Genomic DNA, 12,318 nt, shown 5'->3' with positions numbered 1-12,318 from the left:
CCACACCGCAGCAGAATTCCGTAATTAGTTTTACCAAGCCCCAACTCAGCCAGCCCCATCCTTACTCGTTGCTGGCTGCTGTACTGTGACGCTTCTGTTTGTACACCAATAGACAGAGTCTGGTCAGGACCGTCAGGTTCTCCCGCATGAGCAACGGTAGGTTTTTAATTAAGGTCGGGAAAGTTTTCCACCAAGTTTGAAGATATTTCGGAGACGACCTCCCGTGATGTGCTCGGCTCCAGGACACATATAGACACTGGCACTAGCGGGGGTTCACTCGTCGGAGCCGTAAAAATCATTTAAGCATTATGGATGTGCCTTGCGGATACTTCATTAAACCTGGTAATACGGCTGAATTATTCCATTAACCGTTTGATTTTATGCCCGCAGGTATGCCCGAAATATGCACCGGGCTAAATTAAACATTACGGTTTTTTGATCAATAATCATTTGTGCTGAAATAATCACAGCGACACGGTGAGCGAGTTCGGATGCAAACTATGGAATGGTAATGATAATTATAGGTCGGAATGGTGATGGTGCGTAAATATTGATTATTCCAGTTATTTTAATTACGCATATCGGATTGATTGCAATGCCTATTTGCAGTTTGTTTTTTTTTAGTACAAAACTCTTGTCGGTATATGCGTGAGGTGTGTCATAAAACGGTAATGTGAAATTGATTACATCAAAAATATCGAAGACTAACGCAAAATCAACATTGCGGTTAATTTATCTGATTGTAACATGCTGCAAGCTGCAATTCAATTTTGTAGGTATGTCACATAAATTTTTGTTACATAACTGGTTATAAATGGAAGTTATGAACATGGATTTGCTCTGCTTCTAATAACCAATCGCACAATGAACAGTACTTACTTAACAAACTAGATAGATTCTGTGACTCTACAGCAACGGTTGTTTTTGATTTACAAAACCGTTTCGTGCACCATTAAATCAATAGTTCATAAATCGAAAATAATAGCCTTGAAAATCAGTAGCAGCTGAAAAGTTGTAAAAATAGCTTTTACCAGTTTATTTGTCAAGGCACGTTACGTTACGTTTGTGTTTTGCCTTTTTTAATTTCGTTTATTTGACACGGCTCACAGTGGTAGCTTAATGGAGCCGTGGATCTTTGATATGTTTACAATATGTCTAGTCTAGTCTAGTCTACACATACACAGCCAATACACGTAGGGATCCTGGAAAATTGCAGACATTCGCCCACAATTTCTCTTGTCATTATTAACGTTTGTGGCACATATGGAATATGACACAAGCATTAAAGCTGCCAGGTCAACTGTGCAGCGTACAAAATGAAGATGATTCAGAATTATACGGTAATCAAACTATCCATTTAATGAAGAATTTAATCAACGAATTGTTTTGAACCTTGATTACTCTTTACTCGCTCGAATTGTGTGATTACAATCAAGAAAAATCTGCTGTTTTGGTAGGTTTCTAACCAACCTTATAGGCACGATGAGGGTTAAACAATTAAAATAAAATAATAATTAAAACATGTCGTAAAAAAGAAAGATCTCACTAAATTGTCCGCTTCGTAGAATCCTTGATCCAATAATGAACGTGGTCTCTCTCTCTCTCTCTAATCGTCAATGATGCTGTATGGTACTATGGTTCTCCTTTTGTTCCAGACAACGTAGTTGGTGTTCAAAGATTTACATTTAATTGCTAGACACAGTACTATTCAGCGGCATGCAGTGATTCTGGCCCTTGGTATCTTGATTTTTGGGGAGGAACGCATCTGCCACCAGAAACCTTCCGCAACTAGTCCGACTGATCCAGGAAACTGATATCCCTGAACAAACCGTCCCAGGATGGCTACAGGTAACTGCTCAAAGTGGTTACTGTCACCACTGCCGGCTTCCGTCAACCATAACTGCAAACTCAGTTCAAGCAATGATTTGGCAATTCTCGGCCTTCACACAATGAATAAATACTTTTCAAAACTGCAAGGACTGAATTTTATAAATGAAAAATACGTGACAGGTTGTGAAAACGCGTCCGTCTTTCGCCAAAGCCTACTCTTCTGTTCGATCTTTTATACACCCAAAACTCGGCCGTAATACCTTTACGGTAATAAGAAAAAATTGCTCTAATAGCAAGACGTTTCATGCTAAAACGGTCCCAACAAAAAATTTCCCAAACGGCAATACCAACACATTCAAATCTTTTCTGCGTCGCACTCATGTTTCATCAATTCTTATTCAATAAATATTAACGCGTCGGATTGTCTGGAAGTGTGTAGCACTTCGCTTGTCATTGTATTGCGCTTCAAGTGGAGTAAACACAATGTGAATATAGACTAGGTTCGATTTTTCTACACGACACATTCTGTATTTGAAGATCGGCTCACGCTCGGCTAGCTTCAAGGCACAGTCAGAAAAAAACGACTCGAAATAGTGGTGGGGTACTTCGGCCGGTGTTAAATTGAAATTTCTTTTCTATCACGGACGTTAACAGCAAGATAGCGACTGCACAAAACCGAGGGTCCGGATCCAGACACTTGTCTGGATCTAAGCACCAAGTCTGGGCCTGGTTCATGTTCGGACTTGGAAGGGGGAAAGGGGATGGGCTAGATCCAGGTACTGGTCTGACTCTGGTTTCTGGTCCAGATCCGGGAACTGGTCCGGATTTGTGAGCTGGTCTGGATCCGAGAACTGGTCCGGATCGAAAACTGTGTCGGATCTGGCAACTAGGCCGGATCCGGAAACTGCCTAATTTTTTTTTTCGCTATCCAACCTACCCAGTAAAAAATCCGTAATTCGGGCTGGTTTCTGCCAATATTGGGGTAGATTCCAGCCTGAATTTGGTTGGATATCCGCCAAGATTCCGGTTGGTTTGACTCGGTACTAATACTATCATAGAAATCGACCGAATTATTCTACATGCGAACAGAGCCGAGGTTGACACATACTGAAAAAGTGTTTGATTGTGTGATGCACATACATGAACAGCAACCGAAATTCGTCATTCCACCGTCTACTACCTTTGCGGGAATATGAGTTTAATACCGCAATGCGCAATTGCTTGGTCTGTTACCGAAAAGACAATAGAATCTTACCCAAAAGTAATAGAAACATACTCGTCGGATTTTGGGTGTATGTTTACAATATGTGAATAAAAATAAATGTTATGATTTATCCGTTGCATCTCGTGGACGCAACTTTCCATTGCGCGCGGAGACCTTCTTTCGCGGCGGGAAAACATTCGTCTGCTTGCCTGCTCTCATATCTTTCATGTCAAAGTCACCATCGCCATTAGAAATTCTTCCCTGCTTCTTTTGCGTACGGGTGACCAGCGTACACACGTCAGCATTGTTATTAACTTCCACGCCGATATTGCCTTCAGTTGGTTTTGGGCTGTCGGATGCTTCTCTTGAGGTAGTCATTATGGCCATAAATTTGGAACCGTTTGTGGTTCAGGTTTGCTGCTATTGAAAACTATGTTTTGGACTGGTTTTCGTTGATATGTTGGCAATCGGTTGAGATGTATTCTCCTCTATATCTTCCGTGAAAGATTATCTGTGGTGCACTGTCTGATTACAATACCTGAGCTAGGGCATCGCAAAAGATTTTTTTTAGATGCGGACGAAGCCTCATTGTCTCATCATGGACGATGAGGCGTACGTCTAGGCGGACTTTCGGGGCTACTGTTCTACACCGCTCAGCACAAATTTTATGTTCTGGAGCAAGTAAAGAAGCAGAAGCCAAAGTTTGTCAATAAATATATGATTTGGCAAGCGATCTGCTCATGTGGCGAACGGAGTGCGCCAGTCGTGACCAGTGTAACCATAAGTACAGATTTGTCTACAAAAGTACAGATTTTTAAAATTTTATTGGTACAGATTCTGTACGGTACAGATTGCAGAATTTTGTGAAAAATTACAGAATGGTACATATTTCTAGAGCCAAAATCGTGAGACGAAATTTTTGTTTCATATTTCTAATAATAAGTAAATACTATTGAGAACGTGTGTACAGAGCATACAAAAAAGATCAGTGCCTCAACTTAGTTGGAATAAACGGAGAAACCCAAGACAAGAATACACTTTAGGCATAGGGAAATGACGCAGAAGATGGAAATCAGAAAAAGCAATTTGATTATTAATAGCAGAATAAAACTAGTTTGAAAAAGATGATGTATAAAAAGGCCAACTATTTAAGCGAATATGTTTACTTTTTTATTGGTGAAGATTTTGTACAGTATTTTTTAAAAAATAGTACGGACAGAAAAGATTTTTTCACTCCAGGTACAGAATTAAATGTGGCGACACTGGTCGTAACTACTGCGATTATAAAGGGGGAGATCTACCTCAATGGATCTTTTCAGAAAGGTCTGCTTCCTTCCTCTGTTAAAGCTACGATCTTCTGGTCGGTTCTATTTTCTTGCCATTATTCAAATATTGTCCTGGAGTGATACTAAGCCACTTTTGTACTCAAGGACTTTTGTACTCAAGGACATAAACCCCTCCAACGTATCGGAGCTAAGGCCCATCGAAAAATACTGGACACCTTTGATGCAGACACTACAAAAGCATCCCAAGGAGGTCAAATCTGAGTAAGACATGAAGAAAAAGTGGGTTTCCGTACAGAAGAAACTGCAGCCAGATGTTGTACATAAGTGAAGCGAAAGGTGTAAGCGTACGGTTATCCCGAGCCAATTCTCGTGATGGTATTGCAGTTGAATGAAATAAATATGCCAAAAGCTTACTAATAGTTTAAATTTTATTGTCTGAAAATTTGCAAAGGGTCGGTCCACTAGGTAATTTTCTAAAGCGTTTTTTTCGTGGTGCAATTTAATGTGGCGACCGATTTCGGCACCTACCGGGAGCCCCGTTGAGTAGGCCAGGTTCACCGTCTGGGACCACATCGAGTAGATAGCGACGAAACGGGCAGCTAATTTACTCTGGAAAACGAGCATCGATTTCGAGAATTCAGTCGGAGTATGGAAGAATCACCACCGGGAAATATTCGAGTATATCGCGACAAAGCTGGGAACTAATTAACTCACGAAAAGGTATCGAGGTCGGGAGAATTTCCGCCGCCGGGAGGTCTCAGTCGGAGTAAGATGCATTCACCGTCGAAGACTATCCGAGTAGATCATGACAAAGCTAGAAGCTAAAATGCGCACGGAAAGCGAAGCTAAATGGATCATGGATTCAGGAGCTAAATGCCTCACGTGGCTGGCGAAAACGGAAGCTAAATCGCAGCTTAATTGTTGGCGGTAATATAGTACTGGGGAATATTCGAGTGAAGTTCGAGGTTAAATGGCTCAAGTACGCAGAGAATCTAATCGGCGGAAGGCAAGAGGAAAGCCGGGAGCTTAGATAGTGGTTCAAAGATCAGGAGATTTCATGGACCAAGCAAAGCTCCTAATTATCTTTGGAAAACAACGATCCCCCCACCCCCACGAAGTAAAATTTTATGTCATTTCATGGAGGATAAGAGCAGATCAAGGGTGTTTATTTTTATTAGGGGAAACTTTGCAACCAGGAGCACTATTCAGGTTATCTTTGTAGCTGCCCCTGTTTGCTCTACATGTTACAATTTGTCCGAATCCAATTTAGTTGGAAGCGAGTTGTTTGTTTGTCCATATGTCATCCCAGCCAGGTACAGGTATACCTCGATAGTACGTACCCTCGTTAGTACGTACCCTCGATAGTACGTACATTTTACCTCGATAGTACGTACACCTACCATTAACCTTTTTTTTGTTTGATTTTGTAAACTTCAACAAAATAGGATAAATTTTGTGAAAGTTCTATGGGTTTCTGCATATTTTAGAGAAGTTGTGTGTTACTCAGAGTAGTTTTGTAAAGTCCAGCAAAGTATTTCAAACTTGAAGTAAGTCATAAATTCGTGGAAATCTAACAAGTATAAAAAATCCGTCAAGCTTTAGGGACACCCTACCAGTTTCAGGGAAGTCTTTTATATGAGAGATTGCCAACTTACAAGGAGATCCCTAATACATCAGATAATTTGTACGACTTAGATTAGTTATAGTTTGGTTTTGTCAAACTTTAGAGTATCTCAATGTACTTTAAGGAGACCTTCGAAGGTCGTATGGAATTTAGGAAATACTTTAGAGACTTTTTATACTAACAATTTCTACAGAAAACAGAGTGTTAACGATTTTCACACATATTTTACCAACCTCGGGAAATTCTGCAAACTGAGCATTTAGGAAGATTATAACAGCTTCAGTAGATTTTGTTAACGGTTATCGGTGCACCGCGGTCATTCAGTCAAGCTTTACTGAACTCAAGAAAATCCTACGATATTAAATAAAATCTTAAGAATCTCTGGGAAAAAAATGTATCCACCATATTGGAGTGGCTCAAGAAATATGCCCTAGCTCATCAAGACCTATCTTTTGTAGTCAAAAACTATGGTTTATATACCTTTTAGCTCATATGCGGGCATAATTTTAATTTGTAATCATATTGACTTTGAAAATATATTTAAAAATCTGTTTTCGGAGTTTTTGAAGTTTATTAACGACCAAAATTGAAAGGAATAAAAACCAATCTGAAATCCCGTATATATATACGAGAAGAATTGTTATCGCGCAAAACAGGAAATTCTGCTTTTTTAACCCAGCAAATTTAAGTTTGTTACTATAGTTTGATAATCTATACTGTTATTACTACACGAATAAAATATACAAAAAACAAATCCTTCTGGTTTAGTAAAATCATAAATTCCAGAAAATCTTCAGAGAATTTCTATGAATTTCTAACAAATCTTATGAATTTCAGAAATTCAGAATAGTTCTAGAACTTTAAAGAAGTCCTACGAAAATCAATAAAATCCTGCAAAAATCCTAATAAATTTGGGGAAATGCTCAAGACAATTCTACCAAATTCAAAGGAACTGTACAAGATCAAGGAAATGTTTTTACTCTCCATTTTCCACCATCCTGGTTGATGGAAACTCTAACATTCTAAGATATATTACTTAGTGATAGGTCAGCTTATCACTAATGGGGTGATGAATTTAGTGATAAATATTATTTTTGTAAAGCTTCATTCAATATTAAATATAAATAGTAATATTTTGAATTTTATTTTTGTGATTCGATAGTACGTACGTTTCGATAGTACGTACGCTAAACGAAGCGAAGGTGTACGTACTATCGAGGTATACCTGTAGTAGATTAATAATGTAGCTGAGGTTCCGTTTGGGATAGGTATGCCATACCTCGCGAGGCATCATAAGATGCAGGCACGTAGCTAGAGGAGGGGCTAGGGAGCTAAAGCCCCTCCCGAAATGTTTTAAAAATAAATTTCAAAAACATTATTATCAGCGACTTTGGCTTGTGGCTCGTTTGGTTTGAGATAAAGTTAGAAGATTGCTGTTTCCAACAACTAAAATGGTCACGAAATTCAGTATGGCTTGTGCTTCTGTCCCAGCCGGTGTGAAGCGAACGACAAACAAAGTTACTTTTATATTGGGTTCCTTGTCTCAAGAATAAAGGAAACTTCTACTATTCTATGCCCTAGTAATCTGTTGAGATGAGTGAGCCGCAGAAGTAAGAAGTGGTGCACTGGCCAAATACTGTGATTATTGGTGATTCGCATAAGACCGAGCATTTATGATAAGGAACATTTTCTGAAGGTGAAAATGTAGGCTAGACTTATGATAGTCACCTTTATCGATTTCTACCACCTCAGATATTCAGCGCTCATAGCGTTCAACAAATTGGATCAGACGAAATCGTTGATTTTGAATAATTTAAAGCTATTAAATTTTAATGGTTGTGTGTTACAATGCTGTAATTAAGATCATCATATAAATGGACGGTGAGAGAATCAATTTTCGGTTACAAGATCGGATTCCGCTTACTTGCAGATACATATCACATATGGGAGAAATGCAATACAAAACATAATGCGATAGTACAATTACAATATGTGTTCTTCGTACATATCAAAGACAAACTAGTACGTTTCAGTTCTGTGAAAAAAACGTCACATTACGATTTATTTGACGCTGAACACAATCAGTTACCAAATATGTGGCACATGTTCAGGTAATATTGACAACGGCAAAAGCTGTGTCAATATCTCAAAATCTACAGCCAGCACAATCATTGAAGAAATTCATTTGCAAAAGATTCACAGAAATGGGATAAATTGCAGTAATTTTAAAACATAGAAATCTGAAAGAAAGTATCTTCGGCACAGGAGAAGCAAGTGCGTTGGGTTTTCTTTGAATTGTCGGAGTGTGATGCTAAAATTATTTAGCTCACCCATTTTTATAGTTTCTAGTAATTCTAGTGGTGTCATCAATGTTACATTCAGTGCTTCGAAATTTCAAAATCAGTTAACTATTTCTGCTTATCGAAACTGACATTCAGATTCAACGCCTCGGTCATTCATTAACTTTCCAACTTACTGAAATTTCATGCAGAATCGAATGTTTGAGTGCAGTGGAAATATAAATTCCTTCACCAACCAAAGAATTCATTTGTTATTATGTGGACAGCTCAAGAATAAGTGAGCTGCGGAATCTATGTCTAGTGCCTTTTCGCTCAATAATCCTTCTCAGCGCTAGCATAGAAACAAAATTCAGTTTGCTTCTGAAACTGAACATATGCGAACCCGAATGCGCTATGTCGGGAGAACGAATGATGAGGGAAACGAACCAAATATTTCATTCATCGCGGCGGGCAGGAATTGAATTTCGGTTCTCTTTCAAGTTCACGCAGGGATGTCAATTTTTATGCTCTGATTACATTTAACAAAATTTACGTAAATTGCAAAATAACAGTAATCAGTGGATTTCCTTTCGATTAGTGAACAGTCTTATAGTAGATAAAATTCCGATTAGTTTAGTAGATTAATTCATTGAAACATCTCTTTTGTATTGTTCAAAAATCCATGAATTCCGAAATGAAACCTGTAAGCTTCCTGAGCTCAAATATAATTGCTTAATCTAGGTAAATTCAGCTATAATTCTTATTTATGCTTTGTAGAGAAATCAGTAGTATTTTGTGAAAACCCTTTACATATCAACAAACAAAATTACTGGTCTGTCTTTTGCCATAGTTTCAAGGATCTAGTAGAAGAATTGCCTAGAAAAATAAGCCCGTCTAATATTATAAAAAGTATCGATTTCATTAAAAAATGGGAACTGTGAAAAAACGGAATACTTAAATAGGTAAATAATTAGTTGTTCTCACTTGTCATTATTTAAATTGAAAATTATTATCAATTTGAGCTAAATAGGAGTTGAACCGTTTCGGCGCCTCTACAAATCGCCTGCCTGATCAGAAAATTTGTAGCGAATTTCGACATTCTTTTGTATTTGTATTTGTATTTAAATAATTAACGTCCAACTGACACTGAGTCTTAATGAATTAAACTAAAAGAAAAATGACCTAAAGTGGCACGTGCGGAAATAATGACGATGACGAAGATGTCGTTATAATCGTTGAAGCCGCGAGTCATTTATAATATCGATTGTTGGCAGCGTAGTTAGTGTTGCACATTTCAGAGTGCAGCAGTGTTTAAGAACAAAGAACACGGGTTGGTGCGTAGAGGTTAATTTGTGATAGGAGATCGGGAACATCATATTCAGCCAGAAGAAACTTAGACACGAAGGTAGTTTACGACGCGTGTCTACTATCTTCTAAAGTGTGCAGTCCTAATAATCGACAACGATCTTCGTTTGGTTCAGGTTCAGCGGATCGTTCCTGCGCTGAACAGCCTCACTTCATTGGCTTCAAGTTGTAATTATTACATTCAGTTTCAAGTGACTATCTCAAGTCACCAGAATTAACACATTTATGCAACAAGTTTTAAGCCCATCCCGAAACAAAATCCTGGCTACGGGCCTGATAAGATGCCTTCCGAAGTATCACTTCTTTCGATGAAACAATATTGCACAGTGGTTGAAAAGATTTTCCGAACTCTCGGGCTCGTAGTTACTGAACCGACAAATGTCATCTTGACTTTTACCAATATTTTTTCGGGTGATACTTCACAGGACAATGTCCTGTAAATAAGCTTGTGATTATACGTAAATCTTTTCCTTCTAGATTCATTAGTATTTTGGCTATCGTTGTATCTGAATTCACGAATTTCTTAGTTTGTCGAGCGTTTATTACGTTACGCCAGTCGTTTAGTAGTTGAGTAACAATTTCAGAAGTGCCCGCCCATTTTTCACAAATTGATGAATTTTGCAAAACATGTTTTAATTTTATTGTTTAGGTATCCGTGAATACCTTCGTTGTAAAATGTTGCATATATTATCAGCTTTGAATTCCAAGAAAAAATGTTTTGAGCAAACATAAGGTTTTTAAAATATTTGATTTTTTGTGTTACCCGGCATGCCAAAAACATCGCGCGGGTGAAACAGTCGCTGGTCGCCACGGCACGCTTGGACCAACATTGCACCTACCGTACCCCCGCGACATGTCTAGACAAGTATAAAAGTTGGCAATGATGAGTTTCGGTTGACAATGATTGTCGAATGGATATTTACAGATGCGAAAGAAATGGTTTTACTCCACGTGAGCAAGCACAGATCTTCAATAAAGCGGAAAATGAATTACAATAAAATCACAATGATATGATTGGAAGAAGAGTTTTTTCTAAAATATTTATTCTCAATTTTGCACAATGAAATTCTCGGTTTTCAGCAGAAAACTTGTCCTGAAAATGCAATAACAATTGATGAAGGTAAATTAGACGGTAATTTTTCGGACGACACCGGAACTGTTACAAATGTTGTTTTCCAATATAAATATAATGAATGAACTGTTGTATTATATCAGGAATCAGTAGCGTCTGGCTCATATGGCACGTTCCCTATGTTGATCGGAGATTTGTGCCTTGGCATATTCATATAGTCAGAGTCGTGGCGAGCTCTGACCGACTTGCTCACGCGACGTTGGTCCAAGCGTGCCATGGCGACCAGCGACTGTTTCACTCGCGCATTGTTTTTTTGCTCAAAAAATTGTTTCTTGGAATTAAAAGCTGATAATATATGCAACATTTTACAACTTAAACGGTGTGAATATTGCGCGAAGAAACCGATAAAAACTGTATTTATTTGAAAAATTGTTTGAAAAATAGTAGAAATAGTTAATATTTCTTAAACATTTTTCCGATATTTTCTAGACTAAACATTTGTTAAACCACCAGTGAAGTTTGGTGCAATTCGAAAATAAACTTTGGCTGTAAAAAATATTACAATGAAAAGTTATAATATTTCGAATAACGACAAAATATTTCACGAAGATGTTCACGAATACCTAAACAATAAAACTAAAACAAATTTTGCAAAATGCACCACTTTGTGAAAAATGGTTGTTCTCTTGCCCAAACCGTAAAGTCCAGTTTGATGGCACAGGTAGATATGCCTAGAAATGGTTGAGGTCCAACAAACATGTTTGATGAACCACTCCTGGCATTTTCGTTACCACCGATTCCTTGGTGGACCGGTACCCAGAATGTCATTACTTTATTTCGAGTTGCCAGTTGCTGTAAAGATCTGATGCACTCCAAAACCAGTTTGGACGCACATTTCGACAACCTTATTACCAACACTGCTGCTTGGCTGTCCGAGAAGATCGCGATTTTTTAAATTTCGATTCATGCAGACCTCGAAACAGGTGTAGGGGAATTATGGTTAAAACCGACACCTTAAGCTTAACACTTTCTCTGGGTTGCCACAAAACTAATAAAATTATAATTTCTACGCAGAATTCTTCTTCAGAAAATTCTTAACAAGGCTTAATTTTGTCAGCGCTACAAAAAATGAATTTCATTAAAAATTATTGGTTGCAAAACTTGGAAAACAAAGTGACTTTTTGTAGGCACTACACTACACTTGTACACTATGGGTAAGATCGACACCCCCTTTAATTTATTTTCTCTCCACTTTTTTATTAAAAATGTGATATATGCGTGACTAATAAAGTGTGAGTATGTGTCACGCAAACATGTGCTTTTTGTGTCTACAACATGTAGTGAGGGAAAGAGAGTTCGAAAGCGTATTACTATAAACAAGAGTATTTTATGCTATAGGATAATTTCTTGATAAGGGTATTTCCAAATAATCCTTACGCACATCATTGCAACCGTCAGTGTCATTTTATTTCGTAAGAGAACATTCTGCTAATCGGATTCATTCACTTATAAGTGACACACACTTCTTAGTAAAACTACCTTTTTCAGACTTGATTTTTCGGGCTCTGATCATCAACGATCTACTGGGGTATACAAAAGATCATTGTCTCATTGAGATGAAGTTCATCTATGACAAACCAAGAAAACACTAAAACTTC

The sequence above is a fragment of the Topomyia yanbarensis genome, chromosome 3 (assembly GCF_030247195.1).
Source record: "Topomyia yanbarensis strain Yona2022 chromosome 3, ASM3024719v1, whole genome shotgun sequence".
NCBI lineage: Eukaryota > Metazoa > Arthropoda > Insecta > Diptera > Culicidae > Topomyia > Topomyia yanbarensis.
The sequence above is the reverse complement of the archived record's forward strand: the minus strand, read 5'-3'. Positions refer to the sequence as shown.